This window comes from Triticum urartu, chromosome 4A, assembly GCF_056163025.1.
Source record: "Triticum urartu cultivar PI428250 chromosome 4A, HENAU_Tu73, whole genome shotgun sequence".
NCBI lineage: Eukaryota > Viridiplantae > Streptophyta > Magnoliopsida > Poales > Poaceae > Triticum > Triticum urartu.
Window position 1 is genome coordinate 367122577 of NC_141876.1, and position 11985 is coordinate 367134561.

The following is an 11985-nucleotide window of genomic DNA, read 5'->3' on the forward strand; positions in this document are numbered from 1 at the left end:
GTACAAAAGTATACATTTTTTCAAAGGCTAGAGGGCGGGGCAGTCTAGCATGGTCGGTTTCAGGAGACGCGAGGGCCTTTGTGATTTGACAGCTCATTACTGCTGGAAAGCGGGGCCTTGTGATTTGACTGCTCGTATAAATGTGCCGATGACCTGAGGAGGAGCAAAGAACCGTACAGTATACTCAAGTTTCCCACTGGAGTAGTATGACGGAGGAGCACGAAACACGGCAGCCCAGTGCCATATGGCGATAAAAAAGGATCTAATTTGCTAGTCATCTCATTGTTAGCATTGTTCTATTCATGCCTCACAGAGAACGTGACACGTGCGGCGAAACACCCAAAGCAAAAGAAGAAACACAGGAGCAAAAGAAGAAGGAAGATTATGACCCCCAAAAAAGAAGGAAGATGCACACACAAGTCTGGGGCGCTGCTCTCTACTACATGAAGGGTTGTTGGCCGCAGAGTCGTAACTGCTTCATCACCTCCACGACCTCCATCTCCTTGTGCGTCTCCTCCGCCATCTTCTTCATTCTGTCCATGATGTGGGATTTCTCGATGCGAGCCTTCATTATCTGTTCCATGGCCGCATTACGTACCTTGACAGCAGTCGGGTGCTCGATGCGGAGCTTCACCAACTCCTCCTTCTGTTCCATGACGAGGGCCTACAACATCTTCATCAAGGAACTACTATTCTTATGGAGCTTCTTCCAGCCGGCGTTCTCCTCCTTCAGCAGGTCGAGCTCATGGCAGAGCTTCACCTTGTCCTCCTAAAGTTGTGGGATTTCGTCGGGCGCCTTCTTCTCCGAGGCAATGCTCTTCTTCAGCAGCATCACCAAGCCGGCGGTCAACTCCCCCTACTCATTGAGCTAAGCGGGCATGTCGTCGAGGCTCTCCTTCAGCAGCTCCACCAAGCCGTGGATGAACTCCTACTACTTATTGAGGTGCTTATTGAGCTGATCGAGCATGCCGGCATGTTTTCCTTCACGGCTAGGGCGCTCCTGGGAGCCATCGCCTGCCCGTGAGATATCTTTCGAGGTCTCTGCGAGGCGGTGAGCCCTCTCTTTTTTTCTGCGGCCTTGGTGGCTGCTCCCTTGTTACGAGTAGTTCAGATAGTTGTCAACCTAGAGCTCTGCACACCGGCCATGTCAAGGACAGTCGAACAAGAAAGACTTACGAGGAGGAAGAGGTAGAGTGATTTTTTGCTAGGTACTAGTTCCCCTTTTTATAACCTAGTACTAGCACTAGTACTAAAACATGCATAGTGGGAACACGTTCAGGTTTGACACATACTAGGTGTGAGTAGGTTTGCACTTAATTATACTACTCCCTCCGTCTAGGTGAATAAGTCATCTTAGGTTGTGCACCGTGACCAAGAAGGAGGGGAGAACAAGAGAACTTAATGTTTATTTGCTAATTAATAGCATTGCATGCAATGAACTAACCACTTCATGTCGTGTTTGGTAGTCTTGAGTCATTGAAAACATGCACGCCCCACATCTCTTATTGGTTGATATGTTAAGAAACAAGAAACAAGGTGGGAGCATTTGTATGCACTTTTGGAATGTGATGGGAACAAGCTAAAGATTAATTGATGGTTTTGGTTTCGAGGCTCGAAACGGCTCCCGATGAGTTTAGTGGAACATAAATTTCAAGTACTCCCTCCATCCCCAGTTTACAAGGCTTGCACATGTATCTAGGTTGTCAATGTAAATTATATAAAATAAATTGTTTAACATAAAAAATACTCTGAATATTTGAAGTTTGTAATGAATTTTTGTAATGTGTGTGCTACGTCTCGAGCTAGCGTTGGTTTTACCCGAAGAGGAGGGGGTGATGCAGCACAGTAGCGTAAGTATTTCCCTCAGTTTTTGAGAACCAAGGTATCAATCCAATAGGAGGTCACGCGCAAGTCCCTCGTACCTGCACAAAACGGTAGCAACTCGCAACCAATGCTTAGGGGTTGTCAATCCCTTCACGGTCACTTACGAGAGTGAGATCTGATAGAGATAATATTTTTGGTATTTTTGGTATAAAGATGCAAAGTGAAAAGTAAAAGCAAAACAAGTAAAATAAAGTAATGGAGATTGATATGATGAGAATAGACCCGGGGGCCATAGGTTTCACTAGTGGCTTCTCTCAAGAGCATAGATATTCTACGGTGGGTGAACAAATTACTGTTGAGCAATTGATAGAATTGAGCATAGTTATGAAGTTATCTAGGTATGATCATGTATATAGGCATCACGTCCGTGACAAGTAGACCGACTCCTGCCTGCATCTACTACTATTACTCCACTCATTGACCGCTATCCAGCATGCATCTAGAGTATTAAGTTAAAAACAGAGTAACGCCTTAAGCAAGATGACATGATGTAGAGGAATAAATTCATGCAATATGATAAATACCTCATCTTGTTATCCTCGATGGCAACAATACAATACGTGCCTTGCAACTCTTTCTGTCACTGAGTAAGGACACCGCAAGATTGAACCCAAAGCTAAGCACTTCTCCCATTGCAAGAACTACCAATCTAGTTGGCCAAACCAAACGGATAATTTGAAGAGACTTGCAAAGATAACTCAATCATACATAAAAGAATTCAGAGAAGATTCAAATATTATTCATAGATAAGTTGGATCATAAACCCACAATTCATCGGTCTCATCAAACACACCGCAAAAAGAAGATTACATCGAATAGATCTCCACGAGAGAGGGGGAGAACATTGTATTGAGATCGAAAAAGAGAGAAGAAGCCATCTAGCTACTAGCTATGGACCTGAAGGTCTGAAGTAAACTACTCACACTTCATCGGAAGGGCTATGGTGTTGATGTAGAAGCCCTCCATGATGGACGCCCTCTCCGGTGGAGCTCCGGAATAGGCCCCAAGATGGGATCTCGTGGATACAGGAAGTTGCGACGGTGGAATTAGGTTTTTGGCTCCGTCTTTGGTGTATTGGGGGTACGTAGGTATATATAGGAGGAAGGAGCACGTCGGTGGAGCTTCGAGGGGCCCACGAGGCAGGGGACGCGCCCAGGGGGGCGCTCCCTTCACTCTCGTGACCTCCCCGGAAACTTCTTGGAGTAGGGTCCATGTCTCCTGGATCACGTTCGGTGAGAAGATCACGTTCCCGAAGGTTTCATTCCGTTTGGACTCCGTTTGATATTTTGTTTCCTCTAAATACTGAAATAGGCAAAAAAACAACAATTCTGGGCTGGGCCTCCGGTTAATAGGTTAGTCCCAAAAATAATATAAAAGTGGAAAATAAAGCCCAATATAGTCCAAAATAATAGATAAAGTAGCATGGAGCAATCAAAAATTATAGATACGTTGGAGACATATCAGGCATCCCCACGCTTAATTCCTGCTCGTCCTCGAGTAGGTAAATGATAAAAAGAGAATTTTTGATGCGGAGTGATACTTTGGCATAATTTCAATGTAAATCTTCTTAATCATGGTATGAATATTTAGATCCAAAAGGTTCAAGACAAAATTTCATATTGACATAAAAATGATAATACTTCAAGCATACTAATCAAACAATTATGTCATCTCAAAATAACATGGCCAAAGGAAGTTCATCCCTACAAAATCATATAGTTAGGCTATGCTTCATTTTCGTCACACAAAGATTTTCCCAACTTCTATACCCCTGATGACAAGACAAGCAATTGTTTCATACTCAAATAATCTCAAACTTTTTCAACCTTCACGCAATACATGAGCGCGAGCCATGGACATAGCACTATGGGTGGTCTAGAATATGATGATGGGGATTGTGTGGAAAAGACAAAAAAGGAGAAAGTCTCACATCAACGAGGCTAATCAATGAGATATGGAGATGACCATCAATTGATGTTAATGCAAGGAGTAGGGATGGCCATGCAACGGATGCACTAGAGCTAAGAATGCTCAACAAAAGAAAACTAGTGGGTGTGCATTCAACTTGCTTGCTCATGAAGACCTAGGGCATTTTGAGGAAGCCCATCGTTGGAATATACAAGCCAAGTTCTATAATGAAAAATTCCCACTAGTATGAACAAGACAACTTATGAGACTCACTATATGAAATCATGGTGCTACTTTGAAGCACAATATATGGGACTCACTACATGAAGAACAAGGTGCTACTTTGAAGCACAAGTGTGGAAAAAGAGATAGTAGCATTGCCCTTTTTATTTTCTCTCTTTTTTTGGGCCTTTCTTTTTTTCTTTTTGGCCTTTCTCTCTTTTTTTTGATTGGGCAATGCTCTAATAATGATGATCATCACACTTCTATTGATTACAACATAATGATTACAACTCGATACTAGAACAAGATATGACTCTATATGAATGCCTCCGGCGGTGTACCGGGATGGTGCAATGAATCAAGAGTGACATGTATGAAAAATAATGCATGGTGGCTTTGCCACAAATACGATGTCAACTACAAGATCATGCAATGGCAATATGACAAAAGCAAAGCATGTCATGATGATGATGGTGGAAGTTGCATGGCAATATATCTCGGAATGGCTATGGAAATGCCATGATAGGTAGGTATGGTGGCTGTTTTGAGGAAGATATAGCGAGGTTTATGTGTGAAAGAGCGTATCATATCACGGGGTTTGGATGCACCGGCAAAGTTTGCACCAACTCTCAATGTGAGAAAGGGCAATGCACAGTACCGAAGAGGCTAGCAAATGGCAGAAAGGTAAAAGTGCGTATAATCCATGGACTCAACATTAGTCAAAAGAACTCATATACTTATTGCAAAAATTTAGAAGTCATCAAAAATCAAGTACTACGCGCATGCTCCTAGGGGGATAGATTGGTAGGAAAAGACCATCGCTCGTCCCCGACCGCCACTCATAAGGATGCACAAGCCAGGTACACTTCATGCTTCAAATTTGTTACACAACTTTAACCATACGTGCATGCTACGGGACTTGCTAACTTCAACACAAGTATTTCTCAAATTCACAACTACTCAACTAGCACGACTATGATATTATCACCTCCATATCTCAAAACAATTATCAAGCATCAAACTTATCTTAGTATTCAACCCACTAAAAAGAAAGTTTCACATATCTTGAATACCAAGTATATTAACATTAAGCAAATTACCATGCTATTAATGACTCTCAAAATAATCTAAGTGAAGCATGAGAGATCAAGTTTCTTTAAAACAAACCACCACCGTTCTCTAAAATATCTAAGTGAAGCACTAGAGCAAAAATTATCACGCTCAAAAAGATATAAGTGAAGCACATAGAGTAAACTATCAAGCTCAAAAGATATAAGTGAAGCACATAGAGTATTCTAACAAATTTCAATTCATACATGGCTCTCTCAAAAGGTGTGTACAACAAGGATGATTGTGGTAGACTAACAAGCAAAGACACAAATAATACAAGACGCTCCAAGCAAAACACATATCATGTGGTGAATAAAAATATAGCTCCAAGTAAATTACCGATGGAAGTGGACGAAAGAGGGGATGCCTTCCGGGGCATCCCCAAGCTTTGACTTTTTGGTGTCCTTGGATTATCTTGGGGGTGCCATGGGCATCCCCAAGCTTAGGCTCTTTTCACTCCTTGTTCCATAATCCATCAAAAGAATTCACCCAAAACTTGAAAACTTCACAACACAAAACTCAATAGAAATCTCGTGAGCTCCGTTAGAGAAAGAAAACAAATAACTACTTTAAGGTACTGTAGTGAACTTGTTCTTTATTTGTATTGGTGTTAAACCTACTGTATTCCAACTTCTCTATGGTTTATAAACTATTTTACTAGCCATAGATTCATCAAAATAAGCAAACAACACACGCAAAACAGAATCTGTCAAAAACAGAACAGTCTGTAGTAATCTGTTACTAAGGCAAACTTCTAGAACCCAAAAAATTATACCAAAATTAGAAGACCTGGGCAATTTGTTTATTGATCAGCAGCAATTGGAATCACTATTTTATCACGTTCTGGTGATTTTTGACAATTCGGGCACTGAGCGCAAAGATTCTGGAAATTACAGCAAGATCAAATAACTATCTTCCAAGAAGATCTAATAGGTTTAACTTGGCACAAACACTAATTAAAAGATAAAACCACATCTAAACAGAATCTAGATGGATTATTTATTCCTAAACAGAACCAAAAAAATTGGGTTGCCTCCCAATAAGCGCTATCGTTTAACGCCCCTAGCTAGGCATAAAAGCAAGGATAGATCTAGGTATTGCCATCTTTAATTTTCAACTTTTTAGCGGAGTCATGCTCGAATCTGGGGGGTTCTTCCCTCTTCCCTTCATACTCGGAAATTTTTAGATCTAAAGAATCCTACCGTTTATTGCAAAGAGTAATCAACATATTCATATGGTTAAGATTTCCGCTAATATTTTTAAGAGGCTCAAGAGACTTTTGTAAAATCTTTGTTACTTCGCAAATCTTCTCAAACACTTGGGTTTCTTCCTGGGTAGGATGAGATCCTCCCTTTTGGGGTGGTGTTCCCACTATTCCCTCTATAATCTCATGCGCAATACCGGGATCAATATTAATGAAATTTCCCTTGGCCATGCAATCCAAGAGTTGTCTATGCGTCATGTTTAACCCAACATAAAAATTGCGAAGAAGAATTCTAAAGTTCACCTCTAGGGTGCACTTACGATAAGATTCCATCATCCTATACCAAGCATCTTTTAAGTTTTCTCCTTGCCGTTGCTTGAAGTGAAGAACTTCAAACTCGGGAGACATAGGAGCGGATAAGGAATTCGACATAGCGACAGGTAAGCAAACTAACACATGAGCAAACAAAAGGAAAAGGGAAAAAGAGGAGGAGATTGGGAAAGAGAGGGCGAATAAAACGGAAAGGGTGAGGTGGGGGAGAGGAAAACGAGAGGCAAATGGCAAATAATGTAATGCGAGAGATAGAGATTGTGATGGGTACTTGCTATGTTGACTTTTGCGTAGGCTTCCCCGGCAACGGCGCCAGAAATGGCTCGTTGACGGGAGAGTAAATCTTGACTTGACTTGGCGTAGGCCTCCCCGGCAACGGCGCCAGAAATGGCTCGTTGACGGGAGAGTAAATCTTGACTTGACTTGGCGTAGGCCTCCCCGGCAACGGCGCCAGAAATCCTTCTTGCTACGTCGCGAGCTAGCGTTGGTTTTCCCCGAAGAGGAGGGGGTGATGCAGCACAGTAGCGTAAGTATTTCCCTCAGTTTTTGAGAACCAAGGTATCAATCCAGTAGGAGGTCACGCACAAGTCCCTCGTACCTGCACAAAACGGTAGCAACTCGCAACCAATGCTTAGGGGTTGTCAATCCCTTCACGGTCACTTACAAGAGTGAGATCTAATAGAGATAATATTTTTGGTATTTTTGGTATAAAGATGCAAAGTGAAAAGTAAAAGCAAAACAAGTAAAATAAAGTAATGGAGATTGATATGATGATAATAGACCCGGGGGCCATAGGTTTCAGTAGTGGCTTCTCTCAAGAGCATAGATATTCTATGGTGGGTGAACAAATTACTGTTGAGCAATTGATAGAATTGAGCATAGTTATGAGGTTATCTAGGTATGATCATGTATATAGGCATCACGTCCGTGACAAGTAGACCGACTCCTGCCTGCATCTACTACTATTACTCCACTCATCGACCGCTATCCAGCATGCATCTAGAGTATTAAGTTAAAAACAGAGTAACGCCTTAAGCAAGATGACATGATGTAGAGGAATAAATTCATGCAATATGATAAATACCACATCTTGTTATCCTCGATGGCAACAATACAATACGTGCCTTGCAACTCTTTCTGTCACTGAGTAAGGACACCGCAAGATTGAACCCAAAGCTAAGCACTTCTCCCATTGCAAGAACTACCAATCTAGTTGGCTAAACCAAACGGATAATTCGAAGAGAGTTGCAAAGATAACTCAATCATACATAAAAGAATTCAGAGAAGATTCAAATATTATTCATAGATAAGTTGGATCATAAACCCACAATTCATCGGTCTCAACAAACACACCGCAAAAAGAAGATTACATCGAATAGATCTCCACGAGAGAGGGGGAGAACATTGTATTGAGATTGAAAAAGAGAGAAGAAGCCATCTAGCTACTAGCTATGGACCCGAAGGTCTGAAGTAAACTACTCACACTTCATCGGAAGGGCTATGGTGTTGATGTAGAAGCCCTCCGTGATGGACGCCCTCTCCGGTGGAGCTCCGGAACAGGCCCCAAGATGGGATCTCGTGGATATAGGAAGTTGCGGCGGTGGAATTAGGTTTTTGGCTCCGTCTTTGGTCTATTGGGGGTACGTAGGTCTATATAGGAGGAAGGAGCACGTCGGTGGAGCTCCGAGGGGCCCACAAGGCAGGGGGCACGCCCAGGGGGGCGCCCTCCACCCTCGTGACCTCCCTGGAAACTTCTTGGAGTAGGGTCCAAGTCTCCTGGATCACGTTCGGTGAGAAGATCATCTTCCCGAAGGTTTCATTCCGTTTGGACTTCGTTTGATATTCTGTTTCCTCGAAATACTGAAATAGGCAAAAAAACAGCAATTCTGGGCTAGGCCTCCGGTTAATAGGTTAGTCCCAAAAATAATATAAGTGGAAAATAAGCCCAATATAGTTGAAAACAGTAGATAAAGTAGCATGGAGCAATAAAAAATTATAGATACGTTGGAGACGTATCAGTGTGCATGTTATTAAGTTGGTTAAATTAATGACCTAGGTACACGTGCAAGACTTGTAAACTGAGATAGAGAGAGTACTACACTGCTCAAATGCGGTTGCACAAGTCAGTGATGTAACTGGTACATGTCAGACCAAGCCGATGCGTGTCCCTTCGATGAGACGCGGGTCCGACTGACCGTCTATTGGTGCAACCGACTGTAAAGTATTACGCGATGGAGACTTCTGGTTATGGCTTTGGTTGATTGTCACGACCAAGCATTCTAAAACTAGTGATAAATCAATTACCAACTTCTTCCAAATGACCAAGTATTTTCACGGGAATACAATACATATAGATGGGGTGATTGTCAAGGTTGCAAACCGACATGGCGTTGCAAGTTCATTGCAGCAGCAGCCGACTAGGTCACTGCATCGCTGGTGGGGAAGGAGGCCTGCTCACCTCACCTACAATCCGTGCCCAGCGGCGTCACCGCAACTGGTCCCGGGATTTGGCTTCTCATGCCATTGCGCAGGCATGCGCGTTCTTTCCTCCGTAGTCGACTCTGTGAATATGATCTCTACCATTAGCCCTAGCTCGAAATCAATGCAACACTGCCAGATGCTGACATCCCTCAGCATCTCTCCCCTGAGATCGACATGCACCTCCGCCTTATGCTGCGCCAGGCACAACTCCTTGGAACTTCTCTCCAATCGATGCGACGCTTCCTCGATCCAATTTGCCCTTGCTGCCCACCACCTGAAACGCAGCCATGGCATGTCCTCCGACGCCACCGATCTGTGATTCCAGAGCAATGGATCCTCTCTAAAACACATGTGGGTTTCGCTCAAAGGTGGTAGTGCTGCGGGCCGCAGTGAGAGGGCAGCCCGCGGGATCCTGGGATCTAAGGGATTATCCATGGCGGGATCCAGTGGGCGAGGCGGGGAGGCGAGCCTAGGCGTTGGGAGAGCCCTACGAGGATAAGATAAAGATAGTAGTACTCCACTTCGTCCATATTTAAATACAAAGGCCACCAACAATAGCCCTGGAAAAAATTGATCATGCTGCCTGCGTCCTGGTTTATTGGCCCCCTTTTTGTGTCACTTTTTATGACATGCATAAATATCATGTTACTTAAAAATATGGTCCAAAATTGGCAGAAAATACGAAGGAGACCAATGGAAGTAGCAACCCATGATTTAACTACTCGCATGCACACAATGGAGTAGTAATGTCTTTCTTTCTCCCTCACGTCCACTCAATTTGCATGCGCTATATTAATTGACCATCAATGAAGTGAAGGACTTTACACGCGTCAAAGTATCACATGGGGTGGATATTCGTACAAAAATGTGTCCCACATTGTACCCGCTTGTGCGTGCGAGGGAATGAGTGTGTGTGTGTGGCGTGCGTGCACATCTTTGCTTCATGCATGTACCACCAGTGTGCCTCAGAGAGGACGAGTACATTCTTCTGGAACCAACAGCACATCACTGTGATCAATCCACACAAGGAGGTCACGACAACGCCTCCACATGTGCCAGGTGGCTTCATGAACTATAAGAGAGACATTGTGTGGCGTGCCATTGGAATTCTAATTTACGTGTTTTGCACATACTCGAAGTACTAGTAAGGTACACGTGCATTGCACGCATCAGATTTGGCAACCAAATTATGAATAAATACCACACTATAGCATGTAAGCTTTGAGTCATATATGCCTAATGTAGACGTTCGTTCAATTCTTATAGTTCAACTAATTCAAAATCAATTATTTTTTATAAAAAAAGCTAGGGCCTCTTTGATTCGTAGGATTCCAAAACACAGGAATAGGAAAAACATGGGATTAGTGTGGAATGTCGTCTTGAATCCTATAGGATTGCACGAGTGTTTGATTGTGCACAGAAAAAATGCAGGATTCTTTCAAACAAGTTTGAGTGGATGGGATGTTTCCTATGAAATCTAGTGCAAATGAATCCTATGGTTTACAATCCTTCGAATCAAACAACCAAGAAAGGAAAAATTCCTAAGGATTAGAATCCTCCAAAATTCCTTTGAGAATACTTTGACTCAAAGAAGCCCTTAATCTATTTTATGGTTCATGGAATTGTGCGCTGTAAAGCATAAAGTAAAAAAACAAATAATGGCAATTCAACGAGAAAAAAAGTTTCGGCAGTTATGATATGGAAGATTCTAGAACAAAGGAGAATCACTTGTGTTTTGCGGTTTGTGCATTATGCTTAAGTTCAACCATGGAGTCTCCAAGATTCTACATGTGGCAAAATCCGATGGGGGCTAGAAGATGGTGCGAGGGTCCAAGTGGAGGGAGACTATGAAGGAGTCCACATGTGCGAGATTGATATTTAAAGAGAGGGGCGAGAACGTGCGCTATTGCGCGCAACGGCGGAGTCATGAAAAATAAATGAGCTAGGGGGCCAAGCATTGCTAATCCTCTACGAGGAGGGCCAATTCATCAACTTAAACCATTTAGAGGAACATTGATCGTTGCACATGCATGTGAGAGATAAAGAATGCCCGATATGATGGAGAGGGGGAGGTGTGTGTGTGCATGCATGGGAGACCGACATGAAGAAAAAGATTGCATGTGTGCGATGGATAATGCCGACTGGTAGTGTGTGTGCATGCATGCACGGGAGAAAGTTAGTAGTACAACTATAAAGAGAAGACGAATGTGTGGGTGTAAAGACTAGGTGAGGTCATAATCAATGTAAAGTTGAATTCAAATATTTGAATAAGAGATCATGATGTTTGAAACCCATGCATGCATCAATATAACTGAGATATGTGCGGTGTGGTTTGGAAACGTATGTTGTACTATATACACATTGAACAAGGTTAGACTTATTTGATTTTGAGATACCGATGGCAGACATCGTTTGGCCACATTGCATCCGTGCATGGACACACTATTCTAACTCGAGATGATGGTTGGCTTTCGCATCACATATCTATATCTATACCCCTATATTTTATTTTTTATATTTTTTATATAGTGTGCGGATAACTGTAACTTTGAAAGATGGTCGTTGGATGAAGCCAATCCGATGGTGCAGAGATGGCAAATTTGAGCACCACTCGCTGTTGGATATCATCTAGATCCGCGAGATTTTGCCACATGTACAATCTAGAAGACTCCATGGTTGATCTTAAGCATAATGCACAAACCTCAAAACACAAGCACTTCTTCTTTTTTCTAGAATTTTCTGTATCAGAACTGCCCAAATGTTTTTCTACATGATTTGCCATTATTTGTTTTTACTTTATGCTTTACAACGCACAATTCCATGAATCTTAAAATAGATTAGCTTTC